This window comes from Zootoca vivipara, chromosome 16 (assembly GCF_965207765.1).
Source record: "Zootoca vivipara chromosome 16, rZooViv2.hap1.1, whole genome shotgun sequence".
NCBI classification, from domain to species: Eukaryota; Metazoa; Chordata; class Lepidosauria; order Squamata; family Lacertidae; genus Zootoca; species Zootoca vivipara.
In genome coordinates this window covers 23583958-23600802 of record NC_142599.1, presented here as the reverse complement: position 1 = coordinate 23600802, position 16845 = coordinate 23583958, and the positions used below count along the sequence as shown (strand labels likewise).

Genomic DNA, 16845 nt, shown 5'->3' with positions numbered 1-16845 from the left:
GTAACAGCTCTTTATTACAGTGAACAAGACTGAAGACTGAGGAGAGGAAAGCTACATTTATAGGGACAGGGGACTAGCTAGGAAGGGATACATTTTGGAGGGAACAATATCAAGCAATCACAGTGCTGCCTTTTGGAGGAAACCAATAAGACAGAGGATCCAAATACAGCAGCTTAAATGAACCAATAGTAGCTGTACCCTCTGGAACCAAAAGGCAGTTACTTTATCCTAATGCAAATACAGACAATAATAATACAGATATAAAATCCTTTGACTCAATACACAACACCCCTCCCCCCCTAGTGAGCACAGCAGACGTAATCCCTCAGGTACTGTGGGGTCCTACAACTTCTACCTGATCTCCTGACAACAGGTGTTGCAGGTTCTGGATTGGGTGTTACCTGTGGTGGAGGGGCTGCTATAGGGGTTTCATCAGGAACAGATGGAGTCCCAGACATCTCAGGGTCCCCGACCTGTACCTCGTCATCATGAGGACTAGCAGACCCTGGTTCTTTTGCTGAAGCCCCTGGTGACTGTACCTCTGGACCATTTTCACTCTGGTCTTGCAGCTGTGCGTCATTAGCCAGGGATGAATTATCTGACTCCTCCCTGCTGAGCGCCCGGCGCCTCAGCTGATCTATATGTCTCTTCCAAACTTGCCCATTTTCCAAGGTCACATAATAGGACACAGGTCCACTAGCCCGGGTGATCACACCAGCCACCCACCGCGGACCTCGTGAATAGTTCCTCACCCAGACCAGATCTTCAGGGGCGAGATACCTTGTTGTGTCAGTCTCAGCCTGGGGGGTTGCTCTTGAATTACGGTTTGGCATTTTATCTGGGTGGACATAATCCAGCACCGTTACCAGTCTTCTACCTAAGAGCAGCTCGGCTGGCGACTTGCCCGTCGCAGTACACGGCGTCGCATGCTGCAAAAATAACATTCGCGCAATGCGAGCCGACCAGTTACCCTCCATTAAGCGCGCAATGGATTCTTTGGCTGTTCTTACCATGCGCTCAGCCTGTCCATTGGAGGATGGGTGAAAGGGCGCGGATGTGACCCCTCTTATAAAGTTATCAGCCAAGAATGCCCTGAATTCTTGGGATACAAAAGCTGCCCCATTATCTGATACAATGGTCTCAGGTAACCCGTGGGTAGCAAACAGCTGCCTCAACACCTTGATTACGGCAGCTGATGCCATGCTAGGGACCATCGCCACTTCTAACCATTTGGAATATGCATCAACGATAACCAAAAAGACCTTCCCTTGGAATGGCCCAGCAAAATCTATGTGCAGACGGCTCCAGGGAGTCCTGGACTGCTCCCACCAGTGGACTGGTGCTCTGGCCACTTCTGGCCGCACCTCTTGGCATGCCTTGCATGTTCGTACCCATTGTTCTATGTTCTGGTCCATTCCAGGCCACCACACATAACATCGGGCTAGCGACTTCATCCTGACCATTCCCGGGTGTCCCATGTGAAGCGTCTCAAGAACCCTGTTTCTCAGTGGTGCTGGGATTATCACCCTATCTCCCCATAGGAGACAACCCTTATGCATGGACAATTCGTGCTGCCTTGTCGCATAAGGCCTGAATTTTTCTTCATGCGGACCACCTGGCCACCCCCTCCCCACCCAAGTGAGCACACGGGAGAGAACAGCATCTTTCCTAGTTTTCTCAGCTATATCCGTAGCTGTTACAGGAGCCCCCGGAAGTGTTTCTAGCATCATAATGTGCTCCGCCGGAGCAGGATCCTCATTGCTCCCGCCAGGAAGGGGCAATCGACTCAGCGCATCAGCATGGCACAACTGTTTCCCCGGCACATGGGTCAAGGTGTACTGGAACCCATTCAGGAATATTGACCAACGCAACATTCTGGGGGAGAGAATTTGTGGCGTTTGTTTGTTTGGGTTGAACAACCCTAACAGTGGTTTGTGGTCCGTTTCAATGGAGAAATGGCGACCGTACAAATAATCATAGAACCTTTTGATTCCGGACACAATAGCCAGTGCCTCTTTATCAATTTGAGCATAGTTGCGCTCTGTGGGCGACAACGTACGGGAATAGAAAGAGATGGGCTTTTCCGACCCATCCGGTTCCCTATGACTCAGCACAGCCCCCAGACCGTATTGAGAGGCATCACATGCCAGGACCAGCGGCTTTGACTCATCATAATGAGCAAGGACGCTCCTGCTACTCAGCATTCCTCGCAAGGAGTCAAAAGCCTTCTGCTGCTCCCGCCCCCATCGCCACACATTCTTTTTCTGCAATAGTCTATGTAATGGTTCAGCTACCGAAGCTTTCTGGGGTAAGAACGAATGATAAAAGTTAATAAGTCCCAGGAATGACTGCAACTCCGTCTTGTTCTGTGGTCGTGGTGCCTCGATGATGGCCTTAATCTTAGCATCTGTGGGGTGGATGCCTGATGCATCAATTTTAAACCCCAAGAAATCCACAGTTGGCACCCCAAAACTGCATTTTTCTTTTTTCAGTTGCAACCCCACCTCCTTGAACTTGAGCAACACTGCACGGACACGCGCAACCAGTTCCTGTGGGTCTTTTCCAGCAATCAAAACATCATCAAAAAATGGCAAGACCCCCGGCAGACCTCTTAACAGGCGTTCCATGAGCCCTTGAAAAATCCCTGGGGCCACACAAACTCCAAACTGTAATCTGTTAACTCTGAACGCCCCTTTATGTGTGACAATAGTCTGTGCTTCCGCTGATTGTGGGGTTACTGGCAGCTGTTGGTAAGCTTGTGCCAGGTCAATTTTGGCGAACACCTTGCCCCCAGCCAGTTTAGCCAACAGATGTGATACGACTGGAATGGGGTATGAGTTTCCCCTGAGTGCCTTATTGATAGTACATTTGTAATCTGCACATATCCTGACTTCCCCATTTGCTTTAAGGGGTGTGACGATTGGAGTCTCCCACTTAGCAGAGTCCACGGGTGAGAGAACTCCCTGCTTGACCAATTTATCCAGCTCTGCCTCGATCTTGGGTTGCAGTGCAAATGGCACTCGCCTTGGTTTGAGTCGGATTGGAGCCACCCCGGGGTCCAATTCGAAGTCAACTGGGGGCCCTTTATAACAACCCAGTTTTCCATTAAAGAGACCAGCAAATTCCTTGCATAATACCTTACTCATCTCAGGGCAGGTTTGGATTGAATTAAGCCCTGAGATACTCAGTCCCAGGGCAGGGAACCAGTCAGTGCCCAGGAGACTGGGGCGACTGCCCTTCGCAATCACCAGTTTGAGTACAGCCTGTTTGTCCCGGAACTGTACTCTCACAGCACACATTCCCATAACATGGATGCGGCCTGCTGAGTACGACTGCAAGGTTGCCGGAAAGGGCTCCAGAGGGGGCAACTTACCCCTGGGGAAGAATGTCTTCGCGGTCTGGTCCGACACGATGGTGAATGCGGATCCGGAGTCCACCTCCATGTCGCACTGCTGACCCTCAATCTTCACCTTGACGTGTGCCTTGCCTTGCGCTGGAAACTGCACGGCCCTCCCGTTGATCTCCGTTACGTAGTGGCAGTCCTTTAGAAAACGAGTTGCTGTGGGCGGTCTGCGATGCTCCAGTCTAGGTGCTCCTGTCGCTCCCGACGCCGCCGATCTACAGACCCTGGCGATGTGACCCGTCTTTCCGCACGTCCGGCAGATAGCATCCCTGAAACGACAACTCTTCCTTTCATGGTTTCCGCCACAACCTGGGCAACTGCCTCGGCGATCTCTGTGCACTGTGCAGGCCTGACGCACCGACTCGACCCCACGGACTGGGCTCTGGCTCGGAGTAGCCTCTAGCTCGCCCATGGCATGCGCAACTTCTATCTGTGGCTTAGTGGCCTTGCGACTGGCATCAAGCTCCTCTCTTTCATAATTCTCCGTGGCGGTGGCCTCTTTCAAGGCTGAAGCAAGGGTAACCTCTTCTTTAGCCACGATGCGTCTTCTGGCTTTCTTGCTGCTCAGACCACCAATAAACCGATCCAGGAGAGTCTCTTCCAGATTTTGGAAGCCGCAGTGCTGAGCGAGCTTCCGGAGTTCAGCCAGAAATGTGGATACAGACTCCCCAGCATGCTGCTGCCTCTTATGGAACTCCATCCGCCGGGCCATCTTGGTCTCAGTAGGCGCCAAGTGGCTTGTTAGGCAGGCAAGAATATCTTTGAGAGATGTCTCACTCAGCTTCGCTGGAGCAAGTAATGCCTTGGCCAGCTTGAAGGTCTCGGGCCCACAGTAGCTCAGGAATGTGGCCCTTCTTTTGCTGGCATCGGTGATCCCTTGAGCCACTGCAAAGAACTCGAAGCGTTCGACGTAGTCTTCCCAGGTGTGGGGCTCTGATGGCTGGAAGGGCTCCAATACCCTTGGACTCTCCATTGTCCTAGCGGGCAGGGTCGTCTTCTCAGCTGGCCAGTGAGTCTTGTTCTCAGCTGCAATCCGGACTCTGAGGCAGGGTTGTGTTTAACCGCTCCTCAGCATTCCGGATCCCACCTTCGTCGCCAGTTGTTGTGACGTGGGGTTTGTGATTTCAGCTCTCTTGACAAAACATGCTGGAGACAGTTCTCTAGTAACAGCTCTTTATTACAGTGAACAAGACTGAAGACTGAGGAGAGGAAAGCTACATTTATAGGGACAGGGGACTAGCTAGGAAGGGATACATTTTGGAGGGAACAATATCAAGCAATCACAGTGCTGCCTTTTGGAGGAAACCAATAAGACAGAGGATCCAAATACAGCAGCTTAAATGAACCAATAGTAGCTGTACCCTCTGGAACCAAAAGGCAGTTACTTTATCCTAATGCAAATACAGACAATAATAATACAGATATAAAATCCTTTGACTCAATACACAACAGTCTAAATGAATATTGTCAGTTCACAGAAGTTGAATTCGGTCACTCTCGTCTTGCAAATTGTTAACATGAAATGGAAGGGGTTCATTACAAATCTCGTACAGGCATCGCCACCCCACCCCGGTTTACGCGTGTTCAATATGTGCGCAACCGTGAATACAAACATTGCGCCGAACTGGGAAGTGACCCAAAAATGTCACAAAAAAGAATGGAAGGGGGTGGGGCGGGGGGCAGAAGAGAGTGTTTGCAAAGCTCTTCCAATGGTGTTTCAAATATACGCCTTTTCCTTTGGCGGAACAAATCCCAAGAAAGGTTATCTTATGATAACCTCTGGCTCGGGTATCTCAAAATCTGATGGTTTGATTACATCAATATAACGTACAAACAAAGTCATTTGTTCAGTATTGCTAACAGTGCAGAATAATTCTATACCAACCTGTATAAAACTGTTCCCCTCTGAGGTCTGCACCCTAGGTGGTTGCCTAGCTGGCCTAAGGATAGCACTGGCCCTGGCTGCAGTTGAATCCTACACTGAGCAGGGTATTGGGCTTGGTGACTTCCCAGGTCCCTTTCAACTCTTAAGATTCTTCCACCAGGTTTTTAAGAGATAGATGCAGGTATGGCTCTTCTATGGAGGTGTAGCGGCTGCGGGGAGGGTGGGGAAGAGACGCTTCAACTGCCAAATTTCTCTGCACTGCAACTCTTATAAGTTCTGTGAATAGCTCAGTCAGGAGAGCATGAGACGTAATCTCAGGGTTGTGGGTTCAAGCTCCATAATGGGCATTGCAGGGGGTTGGACTAGATCAGGGCTCAGCAAACTTTTTCAGCAGGGGGCCGGTCCACTGTCTCTCAGACCTTGGGGGGGGGGTAACTCAAGCAAAGCGAGGGAACAGCAACGAGAGAGGCCAGCAGCATCTTTGGTCTTCCCGATGTGGCTGAACTACAACTCCCATCATCCCTGGCCTCTGGGCATGCTTGCTGGGGCTGTTGGGAATTTTAATTCAGCAATGTCTGGAGAGTGAAATGTTTACCACTCTTAAGGTAAAATGGTCAGGAGCCACGACCATGACAGTCCCACGTTAACAACTCCCAAAGAACTTCAGTTGTCGCTGATAGACTCTTGAAACAAAATACCCAGGCTGGACCTTTGCTTAATACTCTCAAAACCCACGAAGACAACCGTTCTTCCCTATTCCATCTCTGGCAAGATAGGACAGATGGAGTTCCTCAGCAGGAAGCTGGCTCTCTGCTGGCGAGTGATCCCCATTTTACAGCACACGCCTCTTTAATACTCCCAAAGGCCCAGAAAGAGTTAGCAGCCCCTCGGCCATCCCATGAGCAAGAAAGGGATTGACAGCTAGCGGGCCATTGTGGGGCCGCCCTCCTTGTATGGGGTGCTGCGGGATGGGCCATACCTATTAGGGATGTCTGTCCAGCTGATTCCGTACTTCATCATTCATCTTTAATAAAAGAAAAGCATTGTTTCGTATCCACCTCATCCAGGTTTAAGGCAAAGCTGCCAGACCCCACTTACACAGAAAGTCAGCCTGCTTCTGCCAATCTGAATGCCACGCTGTCAGAGGATTCAGCTCCCCCCGGCTGGGTGTCTGCTCGAGAGCTCGTTCTTTATACAAGGACCTGTAACACACAAACACAGAGAGGAGAAATGTGTAGCCTCTTTACTTTATTAACCCGCACCATTCTCAAGGCCCGGAGGTAGGCAACAACGCACTTTAAACACATGATGTACAATGCCCAAATTTGTTTGCTTCACAACGGTTGTTGTCTGCAAGCCCCTTCCTTCACTCGCCGAACTGTGGACGTCACAGAACATCCACAAACATTGCAAGACTTCATGGGGAAGATGTCAGCAAAAGAATGTTAACAAACAGTATTGCTTCTGTGTGGCCAAGTGAAAGGTCGGCTGCCCACAAAAGGATTTGTTTTGGGGCAGGAAAAGAGAAGTCAGGCCTGTCTACTCAGAAGTAAGTTCTAATTAGTTCAATAGAACTCACTCCCATGCAAGTGTGTACAGGACTGCAACCTTAGAGCTTAAGAGAATGGAGGTCAGGAAACCAAGAAGATAATGTTGCTGTGTAAGAAAGTACTTTTCATATTGGAGTACAGTGGTATCTCAACTTACGAACGACTCAACAACCAAATTTTTCGACTTACGAGTGGGGCAAATGGCCGCACGCTTACGAATTTCTCGACATCTGAACGGAAACCACGGCAGTTTTAGATAGGGTTTTTTCGACTTACGGATTTTTAGATGGGGTTGCTTCGACTTACGAATTTTTCCGTTTCCAATGCATTCCTATGGGAAATCGAGTTTCCAATGGCGCTTTTCGACTTACGGATTTTTCGACCTACGAAGGTGCCTTCGGAACGGATTGAATTCGTAGGTCGAGGCACCACTGTACTGTGTCCAGATATGGTTAGCACATCTGAAGGAGGACCACCACAAACTAGAGCAGGCATCCCCAAACTCCAGATGTTTTGGCCTACAACTCCCATGATCCCTAGCTAACAGGACCAGTGGTCGGGGAAGATGGGAATTGTAGTCCAAAACATCTAGAGGGCCAAAGTTTGGGGATGCCTGAACTAGAGTGTGTCCAGAGGATGATGACGTATATGGCAAGGAGTCTGAAAATAAGGCCCTAATGGTTAAAATGTATTGGTACATTTAGCCTGGGGAAGAGAAGATTAGGCCTAGGGGTAGGCGATAGCTGTCATCAAATATCTGAAGGGCTGTCACATAAATGGTGGAGCAAACAGAGCCCTCCCTGCTCTAAAATTCACCCATGCTGAATGGATCCAACCAAATATTTACCTGCAGATTTGCAGAATATATTGATCATATACAGAGACCAATAGGCTATGTAGACATTATGAGCTTAAACGCAGCTAGGTTCCTTTTCTCAGCTTGGATCTGATCTCATTTGGGGTGGAAATGCATCAAACTGCAAGTATTCCATTAAAAAACAGCAGGATAAATATAGATTGTTGCTAACATCCTGGGTCTGCTGCCTCCCAAACCAGCAGTGGAAGCACACTGGGCGCAGAGAAAACAACAGAGTCTGTGCACACATACGAGGAAGGCAGCCGTTATATACACAGGAGGCATGTAAGAGGAAGAGAGCCATTAAAATATTACAAGTCGATTAAGCAGCATCATATCTTGCATTGTATGAGGAGTGGCTTCCTCCCTGCAGGGCTCACAGGCGATGGTAAGCAAGGCTGCAAGACTCAACAGGGCAGGGTGCCTTTTTACATAAATGATGGGAGGAGGGCTCAACCACACTTCCAGTTGTCCCGTGCCTAGAAAGCACAGTCAGAACAATTTTCTGCTTTCTAGGCAAGGGTCTGAGCAGTTTTGCCTTTGACCAGCTGTTCCCCCCCCCCAGAAAGCCCGCTCTTTCATGATAAATTGGAACAAACAGCAGTCCATGGAAAACCCAGCATTAAACTGCGAGTTTCCCCGGGGGAAAGTGGTTTGGCAAATGGAAGTACGGGTGAGCCCAGAGTGTGATCTGGGTTCAGCTGTTCTGGGAAGCAATCCCAAAACAAAGAGATTCCCCTAATTCTACTTTCGCTGTTTTAAGCATCACAGATAATCCGGCAGCGCCAATAACTGATGATGATGTTGCTGCTGCTCAGAGGAAGAGAGCATCCCAATGGGAAATTGCAGGTGGTCTCTCCACAGAGAGGTGGGAGGACATGGCTTGATTATCAGAGAAACCAACACAGCACAGAAAGATTGTACACGGCTGGCTTTGCCGCGACAAATTTGATTCCGTTTCGTATCTTTTGCATTTAAAACGCCAACAGATCTTTACCCTCACCCCAAACCCTGACTTAAATATCTGCTTTGGCGAAGCTCAGCAATAGACCTGGGATAACTCACTCGGTAAAGCATGAGACTCTTAATCTCAGGGTCGTGGGTTTGAGCCTGCATTGAAAGGATGGCACTTGTGGTCCCTTCCAGCTCTACAATTCTTTGATTCTATAAGGCAAATTGACATAAGAGGAAGTCCCAGTACGTTTCCGAGCACAATTCAAAGTGTTAGTGCTGACCTTTAAAGCCCTAAACGGCCTCGGGCCAGTATACCTGAAGGAGCGTCTCCACCGCCACCATTCAGCCTGAGGTCCAGTGCCGAGGGCCTTCTGGCGGTTCCCTCACTGTGAGAACTGAGGTTACAGGGAACCAGGCAGAGGGCCTTCTCGGTAGTGGTGCCCACTCTGTGAAACGCCCTCCCATCAGATGTCAAGGAAATAAACAATTATCTTGACTTTTAGAAGATATCTGAAGGCAGCCCTGTTTAGGGAAGCTTTTAATGTTTAACAGACCATTGTATTTTAATATTTTGTTGGAAGCCACCCAGAGTGGCAGGGGAAACCCAGCCAGATGGGCGGGGTATAAATAACAAAGTTATTTATTATTCTTATTCTTATTTAGTAGTAGTAGTATTCATTTATCATTCTATTTTACAACACATGTTCAGTACAGGATTTTTGCTGCTTCTATGCTTATTACCAGTATTTCTTGCACTACAGGTTTGTATGTATGATTTTTTTTAAAATCCTAAAAAAACAATAAAATGTACCGGTAGTTAGGAATAAAAAATCAAGAGGGCAGGGCAGGGGGCATGGACTTATCAGATCTTTTTATTTGAGTCCCAAGATCTAGCAACCACTCCTTCCTTCTTATAGCTACTACAAACTGCAGATCAGGGTTTCCATCAACCCCATCATTTTTTCCATTCTCCTGGCTGCCTCTTCCAGGTTTGGTTTCGTTGCTCAACCAACCAACCAACCAACCTGACGATGAGTTCCAATTCATCAAAACCTTGCATACACCCTTTGCAATTGCCTAATGAAATAACCGTGTTGCCTAAAAAACAAAACACCCATTGCTACCCCAACAGAGCCAGCGCCTTCCTTCCGCAGAAATATCTGACCATCGGAAGGTTTGACTGCAAAGGATACAATGGGGCTGCCAATCGGCAAACCAACAAGCAGTGTCCCGTCCCCATCCCCCTCCGGAAAATGGGGATCTGGGTCACAGCCCCGATGACTCAGACTCCCTGTGGCAGTTGTGGTGCCAAATCCGGGTCAAGCAGCCAAACCAGGTCACTTGGCTTGCCCTGCCTTCTTATCTTCTGGGGGCTCATGTGCCCGCCGACTCTGCTCCAGGCAAGAAAGAAATCAACGCAGAACAGACGGCAGATGCAGGCTTTTGGAAAAGTGACAGGCGGAAAATGTACAGCTGAGGCCAGAAACCGCCGCCTGGGAGTCCGGAGGAAAGATTTAAGCTGTGATGAAAATGCAGCCTTTGCACAAAGGCCTGGTGTGACAATGCAGCCACGGCGCCCAAGCATTTACAAAAACATTTGCTATATTCCCATGTTGCATGTAGACAGAACCCTGCCCTGTTGCAGAGAACATTTACTGAATTCATCGCAATACAGTGGTACCTCTACTTACGAATTCAATGCGTTCCAAACGCACATTCGTAAGTCGAAAAAAATTGTAAGTCAAATCCCATAGGAATGCATTGGGAGAAAAAATTCGTAAGTAGAAGCAACCCTATGTAAAAATTCATAAGTAGAAAAAATCCTATCTAAACCGCATCCAAGATGGCGGACGGAGCTCCATTCGTAAGTAGAAACATTCATAAGTAGAGTTATTTGTAAGTAGAGGTACCACTGTACTAGAATTTGGGGACATCCCATGGAGCTAACAGCGAAAGATTCAGAACAGACAAAAGAAGGTAGTTCTTCACACACAGAGGTTCAACTACAGCAGTGCTCCCCAACCTTTTTATCGCCGCGGACCAGTCCACATTTGATAATTTTACCGCGGCTTGCTGAGGGGGGGGACGTTGATTGTTTATATTTTATTTAGATTGTTTTGATCTAATAATTTTAATTTAATTGTATTTAAATGTTCCTTGAGCAACCCGGTACCAATTGATCCACAGACCGGTACCGGTCCATGGCCCGGGGGTTGAGGACCACTGAACTACAGCATTCCCTCCCCTAAGACGCAGTAATGGTCAAAAAACCATCCTGCAAAAACAGGATGCTGGGACCAATGGGCCTTTGGCCTGGTCTAGCAGGGCTTTCTTTCATATGCTCTCATTTAGGGTTCAAGGGTGCCTAAAAGAACTCTTTGCCTGCAAGATGACCCCAGGTTCTATCCCCGATATCTCCAGTTAGGGCAGAGGAAGAAACCACCTGGGGTTGGGGCCAACTAAGTTCTACTCGGACTCATTGAAATCAATGGGCCTAAATTAGTCAAATAGAACTATCGTTGGCTACAGCCCCTCGCCTCAAGCTCTGGGGAGATGCTGCCGGCCAGTGTGGGAAATGCTGGGCTAGAAAGACCGATGAGCTGACTTAGTAGAAATCTTAAAACAGTGCAGCCGATGACCCAGACTCAAATACACCACATTTTATTCCAAGGCCTCACCAGGATCCAAGTCCCTGGAGTCCTGTTATCAATAGCTAGGCTAAATCCTGGAGTATGAATAACATATTGGGAACTGTATTGATGAAGGGCGGTTTAAAAATGTTTTTTTTACTTTAAAAAAATGAATAAATAAGAAAGCTACCTCTGAGCATGTGCAGAATTCCTTTACTCCACCCACCTCCCTCAACCCCAAGCAGTCCCCTGCCTCAGCACACATTTTGGAGTTCAGGGGCAGCCTGCTTCTGACAACATGCTTAGGCAGGATTTTCAGTTTAAGGATTAAGTCCACGATCCATTACCTAAACCCATATACACAAATCTGATTTCTTCCTTCCCACTTCACTTGTTCCAGCTAATTCCCAAAGTAGTTTAAAAATATATATATATGCTTTTTTTAAAAAGCGCACCAACACATTTTTAGCATATTCACCTTGAGATTTTATCACTAAGGGCTTTAAAAAAGGAGGCGAGGACTTCCCTTTTCCAAACTGTTCCCACCCTCTAGACTTCGCCTCTGCAAACTTCCGACTGCAGGTCCAGTTGGGCTACTTGCTCCCCACCTGATGTGACCCACCCCACTAAAAAAAAAAAACTTTGAGGGCAAGGCAAGAGAGAAAGCTAGCCAACAGTCAAAGCACCCAATTTGCATTTTACACTGAGGATCTGGGGAGGAAAATTCAGAGTGGGAGAAGCAGAGACAGGAAATCAGCAAATGTGTTCAAAACCAAAAGTTTAAATGTCAATTTCTTTGCTTATGTTACCTGATCAACAATTAGTTGGTCTTTAAGGTGCTACTGAAGGAATTTTTTGATCAACAATTACTCTTTCTGAAATTTGCACAAGGCAATTGGCTTGTGATGCCTTCCCTGGATTTCGGGTTTAGCTGCCTTGTTGGGGGGTCATGGGGGGGTTGAAGGAAAACATGAATGTAACCTTCCACACCTTTGGCAATAAGAAATGAGATTTCCCGCCAGCCACTATTGTGCTCTGGACCTCAGAAGCATCCCAACACCAAACCTAGGAGCATCAGAATGGCTAATCTGCAGATTACGTGGGCCAATTGACTAGTTTATTCTTAGCTTTGGACTGCCAAAGGGAGCTTATACTCTTAAGGACTCCAGCTACGGACCTGTACACTGCCTGTGTTTTTTCAACAACAATAAAAAGGACTCCTCCCCACCCCTACCCCAACAACAATGAGGACTAGAATCCTTTTGTTTGTTAAAACAAATAATAAAAAAATAGGGATTTTGATTTCATAGGCAGCCAGATTCTATATAGAATGGAAAACCTGTACTTAACTTAGGACTCACAATGCACACCTGGCTTTTAAAATGTAGGGGGTTCCTCTCACAGCAACACCTGCCCCCCCAAAGTAGGCTTTTTAAGGGTTTTTTTTCTGGGGGCAGGACCTTGAGTGCCAGCCCAAAGCTTCTTTTTCAAGGTCTACAACACAGCAGGGGGGAGAGTCTCCTGAACATGTGCAGAGCATAGCTGCCAAGTTTTCCCTTTTCTCGCGAGGAAGCCTATTCAGCATAAGGGAAAATCCCTTAAAAAATGGGATAACTTGGCAGCTATGGTGCAGAGTGTCCACCATCAACACTTAGTGAGCACTTTAGGGGGAGCAAAGTTACCAGGCCAAAGAGTACGGCTTTCAAAGGAAGGCTTTAAGTTCCAGCACTCCTTTTTGCAGAAACTGTGCATTAATTGAAGCCTCATTTGATATTTTGCATAAAAGCTACAAGCAGCACATATGTCGCCACCCCAGCAGAGCGGGATTTATTAGCTATGTCCAAACAAATACGGGGATTTCTGCCAATATTCTTCATTGCTGCGCCCCCCCCCCATCACCCTGAAAAACCCTTCTCCTTGCACTGCTAATACCATGAAGACTTAATCCAGACACTGATTGGATTGAGAGCCAACAGCAGAAGGGGCCTAAACAGGCACATGAGCCAAGAAAGCAGGACATGTTCGCACCGCAAGTGTGAACTCTGCAATCATTTGCACTCCCCACTCCAGCAACCTCCAAAACCAAAACCAATTTGATTGGTGCTGCTGGCGCCTATAAAATGAAATCCTTCCCCACAACGTCATATATACAACGTTTAATGCAAAAGGGAACACCAAATCGAAGTGTAAACCCTTTTCAGGAGTGTCCAGCTCTCCACTGCCAAAAATTTCCTGAATATCACCCCCCACCACCCAAAAGAAGGGAAATAGCACTCAACCTCAGAACACCTGGAAAGGCAAAAGATTCAAAACCTCACTTGAGGTAAGGGGAAATGGTTATTAGCCCATTTTCTGCCACAAATCGAGGCCTGAAGGAATACTAAGATGGGCTCGTCATGGCACATGTCAGCCCATATCCCCAAGGAAGACATGGCGCAAATGTCTGAATGATTGTGGCAGTTCAAAAAAGACTTCAGGGAAGAATGGCTGGCTATAGATACGAGGTTTGTTCATTAAAGATTTCCCCATGGACTGAGAGAAACGAAACTGGGAACAGTTTTTAGTCCATCTTTACATAGCTACCAGCAAAAGTCACACACTTCTCCCATCGCTTTATGCAGCTGTGGAGACCTCGTCTGCAGAAGTCAGCAGGTTGCCTCAGAAGCCACAACTTGACCTCAGAAATCAGCATTTCATCCTCTGGAAAAAGCTTGCCCTTCAAAAATAACTTCATGGTTGGAAAGAGGTGGGAGTCCGATGGTGCGAGGTCGGGAGAATAAGGAGGGTGAGGAAGGATTTCATAGTCACAGGACCGTGCTTCCATTGGAGCAACGTGTGAGTTGTGAATCAAGGCATTATCCTGCAGGAGGCAGACACCTTTGGTCAGCATAATAATAATAATAATAATAATAATAATAATAATAATTTATTGTTTATACCCCGCTCGTCTGGCTGGGTTTCCCCAGCCACTGTGGGCGGCTTCCAACCGAATATTAAAATACAATAATCTATTAAACATTAAAAGCTTCCCTAAACAGGGCTGCCTTCAGATGTCTTCTAAAAGTCTGGTAGTTGTTTTTCTCTTTGACATCTGGCGGGAGGGCTTTCCACAGGGTGGGTGCCACTACTGAGAAGGCCCTCTTCCTGGTTCCCTGTAACTTGGCTTCTTGTAAGGAGGGAACCGCCAGAAGGCCCTCGGCGCTGGACCTCAATGTCCGGGCAGAATGATGGGGGTGGAGGCGCTCCTTCAGGTATACTCCTCTCAATTTTGATGGCCTTCCGCAATTTCTACAGCAGTGAAGCGTAGTATGTCCCAGTAATTGTGGTACCCTTTGCCAGGAAATCCATCACCACTACTCCACGCTGGTCCCAAAAGACCGTGAGCATGACCTTGCCCGCTGGCGGTTGGACACGTGCCTACTTTGAAGGTGGTGAGGCACGAGTGCTTCCATTGTTTGGACTGGGATAGACCCATGTTTCGTCCTGAGTAATTAGTCTGGCGAAGAAGTCATCATGGTTTTCGTGACCCATGGCCAAAAGAGCCCGTGAGTATGTGACTCGTTCCTGCTTCTGGAAAGGTGTCAGCAGCTGGGGTACCCACCGTGCGAACACCTTTCCCATGTGCAAATGGTCATGGATGATTTTTTTTTTAAGAGCCCACACTGATCTTGACTTCTACAGCTAGTTGGCGAATGGTTATGTGGCGATCCTCCAAAATGGCGGCCTCCACTTGCCAGATGGTGTCTTCATCAATGATGGACTGTGGTCGCCCAGGAATGGGAGCTGTTCCACCACACTTGTCCGACCACACTTGAACTGACAATGCCAGTGCTTCACTACGTCATATGATGGGGCATCTTCCCCATAAGTCCCTTTCTTTGAACGTCTCCCGTGGCGTGCGCCCTTTCAAGTACAGGAACCTGATGACCGCTCGGCTTCAACTGGTTCCATTATCAGACATTACTCCACATTAGCACCAGTAACAGAGAAACTGTTAGGAGTTCAGTGCTACAAGTTACCACATTACCTATGGAGAGATGGGTCATTATACAGTGGTACCTCGACTTCCAATGGCGTTTTTCGACTTACAATTTTTTCAATTTACGAAGGTTCCTTCAGAACAGATTAAATTTGTAAGTCGAGGCACCACTGTACATGTGCAATTTCATTCTCCTACAATAACAGGAAGTGGGTCAGGGGAAATCTTTAATGAACAACCCTCGTAACCTCCTGAAGGTCAAGATCAGGCATCCCCAAACTGCGGCCCTGCAGATGTTTTGGCCTACAACTCCCATGATCCCTAGCTAAGAGGACCAGTGGTTGGGGAAGATGGGAATTGTAGTCCAAAACATCTGGAGGGCCGAAGTTTGGGGGTGCCTGGTCAAGATCATGGACCTTTCCTAAAAGATCGGTTGGGGGCGGGGGCGGATATTTAAACTGCAAATTGACCCTTAATCTTGTCCTAAAGCAAAAAGTGCCATTGCAGGACTGGAAAAAAGCAAGCCCAGAAATCCAAAACCAGGCAATGGACAAATGGGAGAATTGCAGCTGGTGAAATAATCTGAGGGCGAGAGGGTTGCCCAAATCTGCAGGAAGCCAGGGCCGCTCCTCCTCATTTTTATATCCTGGGCTAATGAGACTTTCACTGAGCTTCAGCGGGAAAGCAAGGATATTGATCACATTCCTCAGGCAAAGGCAATTATAATTCCATTTCCATTCAAAGAAAATTTAACACAGTTCTTCACCTTACATGGGAAAACCAAATGAAAAATAAAAAAAAGTCTATTTCAGGACTTGAGTAATGAAACCCTACAAAGAAAGGCTCGAGTTCAATATATATATATATATATATACTGAAAAACTATGAAACGTGGATATTCAATACCATTTGTTTTTCCTTTCTAAACCAGCAGTAATCAAAGAAGGAACCATACCAACTGCTACTACTCATGATGAGGGAGCTAGAAAAACGCTTACAGTCCTGAATCTGGGCCAGGATGAAGTGGCAGAACTGGAAATAATGACCAGAATGATCCAGAGAAAGCACAGAACCATCTCTACAGCTGGCAGAGGAAACCAAAGAAAAACAAGAAAGAAAAACGGAGAAACAGCAAAAAAAAATGGCAACCTGAGGAAGCCATTCTGTCTGAAACCCAAGCATTTTTATGTCTTCCTCTGAACTGGAGAGATAAACTACTTTCTCTCGGTCAGTAAGATGTACAGTAATGCAAAATTTATTAAATTCTGTTGAAATAATGGTAAAGCGTCCCTGTAAGTTGACAAGGGACAGAAGAATTGTGGGTACTTCTATCGTTGCTGCCGCCGTTGGCCTTACGTTCTTCATTGTTGTAGCGTGCATGCAGCAGAACCTTGCTAAATTTTGGTTAAAAGTACATCTGTGTCATACTTGCTTTTATGGGGGTCTTGTCAACCTAAGAAGGCAGCCCATCCAGGAGAAGGAAAACTCTGATCCAACCTCCACTGCCTTGTGAGAAAAGCTTCGGGAGTAAACCCTGAGGAAAAATCCATACCCTCATCCAGTAACGGTGCATTGCAATTGCTACAAA

The 16845-nt window shown here is 47.3% G+C and overlaps 1 protein-coding gene across 2 annotated transcripts in view; it reads right to left on the bottom strand.

Moving 5' to 3' along the window:
- SPTBN2 (spectrin beta, non-erythrocytic 2) overlaps positions 1–16845 on the bottom strand; it is a 111450-nt gene that overhangs the window by 66870 nt on the left and 27735 nt on the right. For both annotated transcript variants that reach the window (XM_088660108.1, XM_035099449.3), the window contains exon 2: positions 6387–6490. The gene's annotated coding sequence lies outside the window, so the exon portion shown is untranslated. The remainder of the gene's footprint in view (positions 1–6386; positions 6491–16845) is intronic.